Here is a 6,247-nt window from a genome sequence, read left to right as displayed (position 1 = left end):
CTTTTGTTTTGTCATTTGATTTTTTTTTTAATTTTTGATGGTATTTTACCTTTTTTTTTTTTTTTTTTTTTTTTGGACAGGATCTCAAATAACCTGCTAGCTTCAAACTCACTGTGTAGATGAGAATGACCCTCATGATTTGAGGTGCTGGGGATCAAGCCCAGGCCCACATACATGCTAGGGAAGCATTGTGCCAAGGAGGAGCTACATGTCTACTCTCCCCATCCCCTGTTTTCTTTTCTCTAAGATTTTTTTAAGATCTCAGCCTGATCTACAAAACTAGTTCCAGTACAGCCAAGGCTATACAAAAAGACACCCATCTCAAAACAAACAGAAAAGACTGTCTCACTCTATAGCCCATGCTGGCCTGGAACTCATGGCAGTCTTAGCCTCCCTAGGTTGGTATTACAAACATAAGCCACCATGTTTAGCTCTAGAGCAGTTTTTGTAGGAATTTTGGGTTTTTTGTTTTCATTTGTTCCTGTGATGAGGATTGATCACAGGAGTTCATGTGTTCTAGACATATAAACTGTCACTGAACTGCAGCCCTGGCCCTTCCAGCTTTGGTTGTTTTCAGGTTTGGTTTAGCTTGTTTTAAAAACATGTGCATGGTGGGTTGGTGGTGGCACACACCTTTAATCCCAGCACTTGGGAGGCAGAGGCAGGCAGATCTCTGTGAGTTTGAGGCCAGCCTGGTCTACAGAGCTAGTTCCAGGACAGCCAGGAATGTTACACAGAAAAACACTAACACTGGTGTGTGGCTTATGTAACTAGCCTTGAAGATTGTCTACCATGTTTGAGGCCAACCTGGGTTACATAGTTCTAGGGGGGAAAAAAGGAGAGAGAAAGAGAGAAGGAAGGGAAGGGAAAGGAGGGAGAAACAGTAATTGCTCTGTAAGGTAGTGTCTGTCATTCATGAAAAACCCTTGCTTATGAGCCAGACGTAGGCATCTTTGGTAATATTTTTGCACAACATGGCAAAACCCTAGTTTTATCCCAGTACTGCATGTTTGTGTTTTGTTTTTCTGATTCAAGGCCTAGCTAAGTAAGCCTCAGGCTCTATTCTGTATCAATCCTCTCTACAAGATTACAGCAGGAAAGAAAAATAAAATGCCTGGTGGTAGTACTGCCTGCCTTTAATCCCAGCACTCTAGAGGCAGGCAGATCTCTAAAGTCGAGGCCAGCCTGGTCTACAGAGTGAGTTCCAGTACAGTCAAGGCTACAGAGAAACCCTGTCTGAGGGCTGGAGAGATGGCTCAGAGGTTAAGAGCACTGCCTGCTCTTCCAGAGGTCCTGAGTTCAATTCCCAGCAACCACATGGTGGCTCACAGCCATCTATAATGAGACCTGGCGCCCCCTTCTGGCATGCGGGCACACATGGAAGGCTGTACACATAATAAATAAATCCAAAAATAAAAAAATAAAAGAAAAAAAAGAAAAAAAAAGAAACCCTGTCTGGAAAAAAAACAAAATCAAGAAGAAGATTACAGCAAAAATACATACCAACATCAGCCCCTATATACTGTTTTGGTTTGATTTAGGGTTTTTTTGTTTGTTTGGTTTGGGTTAGGTTTTTGTTTTGTTTTGTTTTGTTTGGGGGGGTATTGGTTTTTGGTTGTTTTGGTTTTTTGTTTTTTGTTTGTTTTTCGAAACAGGGTTTCTCTGTGCAGCAGCCCTAGCTGCCCCAAAACTAGCTCTGTAGACCAGGCTGGCCTCAAACTCATGAAGATCCGCCTGCCTGTGCCTCCCAAGTGCTGGGATTAAAGGTGTGCCCACCACCATCCGGCTGATTTGGTTTTTGATATAATACCTCAGTACGTATCTTTCTCAAAAAAAAAATCGTAGTTTGCTTTTTGAGTTTTTTTGTTTGTTTCCATTCTTATTAGACTCTGTATGTCTATATGTGTATGCCTTCCAAGGAGGCCAGGAAAGGGCATTGGATCCCCTGATGCTGGAGTTGCAGGTAGCCACCCAGTGTAGGTGCTGGGTCCACTGGACTCAGGTCCTCAAGAGAACAGCAATTGCTGTCTCTCCAGCCCTGTAATTTGCTGTTTTGGAACATCTACACTCCTTAGAACTATTCATAAAATACTTGGCCTTCTGAAATGTGCATGGCACTTTATATAGAAGAATGTTTGCATATATTAATTTAGGTTGCTCACAAAATAGATAGGCTTACTGTTTTGTTCTTGGTATAGATAGTCTACATTTTACCTTTTTTGTTGTTTTTTTTTTTTTGAGATTGTATATTGTGTTTTAATTACAACATTTCCTCCTTCCCTGTCTTTCCTCAAGCCCTCCCATATATGCTTTTCCCCACTCCTTCAAAGACATGGCCTTTTTTTCCATCAGTCGTTATTGCATGCATATGTGTGTTTATATGTACATAACCTGTTGAGTCCGTATAATGTAACTTGTATGTATGTTTTTAGGGCTGTTTGGCACTGTTTGATACCTACAAAATTGGCGTGTTCTTCACTAAGGACAGCTCTGCTACTCCCAGCTTTATGTAGTTGCCTGTAATTCTTTGAGTAGGGTTGAAGCCTGGGCTTTTTCCCCTGTGCAGTTTGGCACATGCATTGGTGTTCTCTTGTTCAGCTCATGTTTGTGCAGTCGTGGTTAGTGAGACTTTATAGGTGTAGCTTCTGCTGTTTTCTTTAGCAAACTAATAATTAAAACTGCCCCATTGTCTGGATCACAAGCTTTAACAGACTGCTTACAATTTTGGGGGTGCGTAAGACTCACTCATCTGGTTTTGTTTGCTGGAAACATTTGGGGGTCCTCCAAAACTAATCCAAAGAAGAAGCTCTTCTCTTTATTTTTTGTCAGGAACGGGTGGAAAGCATCTCTGGGACTTCTTGCCTCAGAACATCTTCGTCAGAGGATAATGTGTAGAATGAGAAAGAGATAAACAGTTAAATATTTTGCCTCATTTTCCATTAAAAACAAGTGTTATAGCTGGGCGGTGGTGGCACACGCCTTTTTTATTTTTTAATTTTTTGGCACATGCCTTTAATCCCAGTACTCAGGAGGCGGAGGCAAGCAGATCTCTGTGAATTCGAGGCCAGCCTGGTCTACAAGAGCTAGTACCAGGATAGGCTCCAAAACTATAGAGAAACCATGTCTTGGAAAAAAAAATATAAGTGTTACGATTAAAAATTAGAAGTGGGCCTGGAGAGATGTCTCAGTGGTTAAGAACTCCAGCTGCTCTTGCAAAGGACCTGAGTCCCAGCACCCACGTGGCAATTGGCATTTGTAAATCCAGTCTTAGGAGATCTGAGGAGCTCTTGTGCCTGGTTTGGGCACGTAATACGTGTGGTGCACAAACATATAGGCAAAATACCCATACACACAACTTTAATAAAATGTTTTTAAAAATGAGTAGCTGTTTAAAATTGTTTGTAGAAGTTAAAGTAGAGGTGTTTCAACAACACTTCCTAAAGAGTGGACTCTTGAGTTCTGCGCTGTGGTCTTATGCGGGGCTTTCGTGCTTTGCTCCGTCAGAACACTCGCTTTTTCAGACCACCTTTCTCTCAAGCGCTCTAAAAGGGCCTTTGTGAACTGCGTTTGTTCTCTCCAGGAATAAGCAAATGTGGGTAGTCAGTGATGCTTAGCTCTCCTGCTTTAGAGGGAAAATACTAAAATTGAACTTGAAATAATTCCCTGCAGTACCCTATCACTTGAGAGGCAGTAGCTGCAGTATCTGCCACGCTGGCATCCTGACATCTTTAGCTGTCTTCCTCATAATTCATACTAAGTTTCAGAACAGATAAAAGCTGAAGCATTTTGTGTTTACATTTTGTTTGTTTCAGAGGCAGGGTCTCCTGTATCTAAAACTGGCCTCAAATTCAGTGATGACCTCTTCAACTTTTGACCTGCTGCCTCTACCTCTGAAGTGCTAGAATTAGAAATATGTGTCACCACACCCAGCTCCTGCTAACATTCTTTTTGTTTTGTTTTTTTTGTATTTTCAAGACCAGGTTTCTCTGTGTAGCCCTTGCTGTCGTGGAAATCTCCCTATAGACCAGGCTGGCTTTGAACTCACAGATAAGCCTGCCTCTGCCTCCCCAGTGCAGGGATTAAAAGTATGCACTGCCACCACTTGGCTACTTCTACCTTTTTGTTTGTTTGTTTTATTTTTAGTTTTTTTTTTCTTTTCTTTTGGTTTTTCAAGACAGGATTTCTCTGTGTAACAGCCCTAGCTGTACTGGAACTATTTCTAGTAGACCAAGCTGGCCTTGAACTCACAGAGATCTGCCTGCTTCTGAGTGCTGGGATTAAAGGTGTGTGCCACCACCACCTGGCTACTTTTACTTTAATTAAGTAAAAGTAGCTTAAGGTAAAGTATGGTTATAGCAATGCATAAACTGTATAGGGGGTACTAAAATCAAACCCAAGGCCTTGCACATGCTGGACAAGCATTGCACCCTGAAGACACCTCAGCTTGTGTATTTTTTGCTTGCTTGTTCTTGGGAAGGAGTTGACTTGGTGTTTTTGTTTCTTTAAGTAAAGCTTTCTATATAAGCCTCAAATTCTCTATCTTCTGCATCATCCTCTCCAAGAATTATAGCAGAAATGTCCACCAGCAGCTCTTGCATACTATTTGTTTTGACTGTTACAGAGTTTGTGAGCCCTGGGAAAAGACTATAGACTCAATCCAATTATGATTAAAAGATTCATTGATTAACTGCTAGTGGGATGAACAGTCTCTGAACCAAATTTGAGGGGGGCTGGAGAGATGGCTCAGTGGTTAAGAGCATTGCCTGCTCTTCCAAAGGTCCTGAGTTCAATTCCCGGCAACCACATGGTGGCTCACAACCATCTGCAATGAGGTCTGGTGCCCTCTTCTGGCCTGCAGACATACACACAGACAGAATATTGTATACATAATAATTAAATAAATATTTAAAAAAAAAAGAATTTAAAAAAAATTGAGATCGCCATGAAAGAGGGGTATGGATAAGGGCTTTGAAAGGATAAAATCAGATGAAGACCTTCTGTATCTATGCGAGAAAATAAAAACTGTTCTATTCTTCCAAGTTAAGTGATTAAGGCAACTCAAATAATCTTTGGATATCTGTGTAAGTAAGTTACAAAAGCAATAAAAGACAGTTACTCATATCACAAGTAGATAGTCACAGATGGACATTTTTGGGTGGAGGTCACTGAGTCAGGGTTACTGGGAACTTAATTTCTTGGATTGGAGTCAGACAAATGGCTAGTGGGGACCAAGACAGATGCCCAGCATAAAAGCTGCTTTAGCCATCAGAATATTCCAGACCAGCCTGAAAAATCTCTGTATATCCCAACAGGACCTCTACCTCCTTTTGAGCCCTTTGTGTCCAGCTCCAGAGTACTGGCCTGCCTGGCATGCATAACTAAACCCAGCCCCATACAGAGATCTGACAAATCAGACAAATCTGAACAAAATTGTTTCCTTTTACATGGCACTTCTGTGTGCTCCAACTCTTACCTTGGAAGAACAGTACCTTCAGCCCCAACTGTAGAGAATACAAGATTGGTCAGCAGATTTGTGTTTACCTTATTTAAAGGCTGTTTTAAATGGGGTGTGGTCCACATACCTGCAGTGTTAGCATTTGGAAGGTGATACATAATTTTTAATTTGGAGGAGAAGGAAGGTGAGACAGGATCTCTTTGTAACCCTGGCTGTCCTGGAACTTGCTATATATTGTGTTCTTTTAAAATAAAAATAGAGGTCTGGAGAGGTGGCTCGGAGGTTAAGAGCACTGGCTGCCCTTCCAGAGGTCTTGAATTCAATTCCCAACAACCACATGGTGGCCCACAACTATCTGTAATGAGATCTCATGCCCTGCAGGCAGAACACGGTATTATGTAATAAATAAATAAATAAATCTTTAATAAAATAAAATAAAAATAGGACCTGGGCTATAGCTGAGTTGGTAAACTGCTTGTGTAACGTGCACATTAAACTGTGGCGTCAGTCCCTAGTATCCTTGGTGGTCCATGCTTGTAATTACCATACTTCTTTACTCTTAGTTTTTAACATACTTTATTTGTTTTTGTTTTTGTTTTTTTTTTTTTTTTTTGGTTTTTCGAGACAGGGTTTCTCTGTGGCTTTGGAGCCTGTCCTGGAACTAGCTCTGTAGACCAGGCTGGTCTCGAACTCACAGAGATCTGCCTACCTCTGCCTCCCGAGTGCTGGGATTAAAGGCGTGCGCCACCATCACCTGGCTTTAACATACTTTAGCACAAGTGAAAAAGTCCT

Source organism: Microtus pennsylvanicus, chromosome 2, assembly GCF_037038515.1.
Source record: "Microtus pennsylvanicus isolate mMicPen1 chromosome 2, mMicPen1.hap1, whole genome shotgun sequence".
Classification (NCBI taxonomy): domain Eukaryota; kingdom Metazoa; phylum Chordata; class Mammalia; order Rodentia; family Cricetidae; genus Microtus; species Microtus pennsylvanicus.
Note: the sequence above shows the minus strand (reverse complement) of the source record.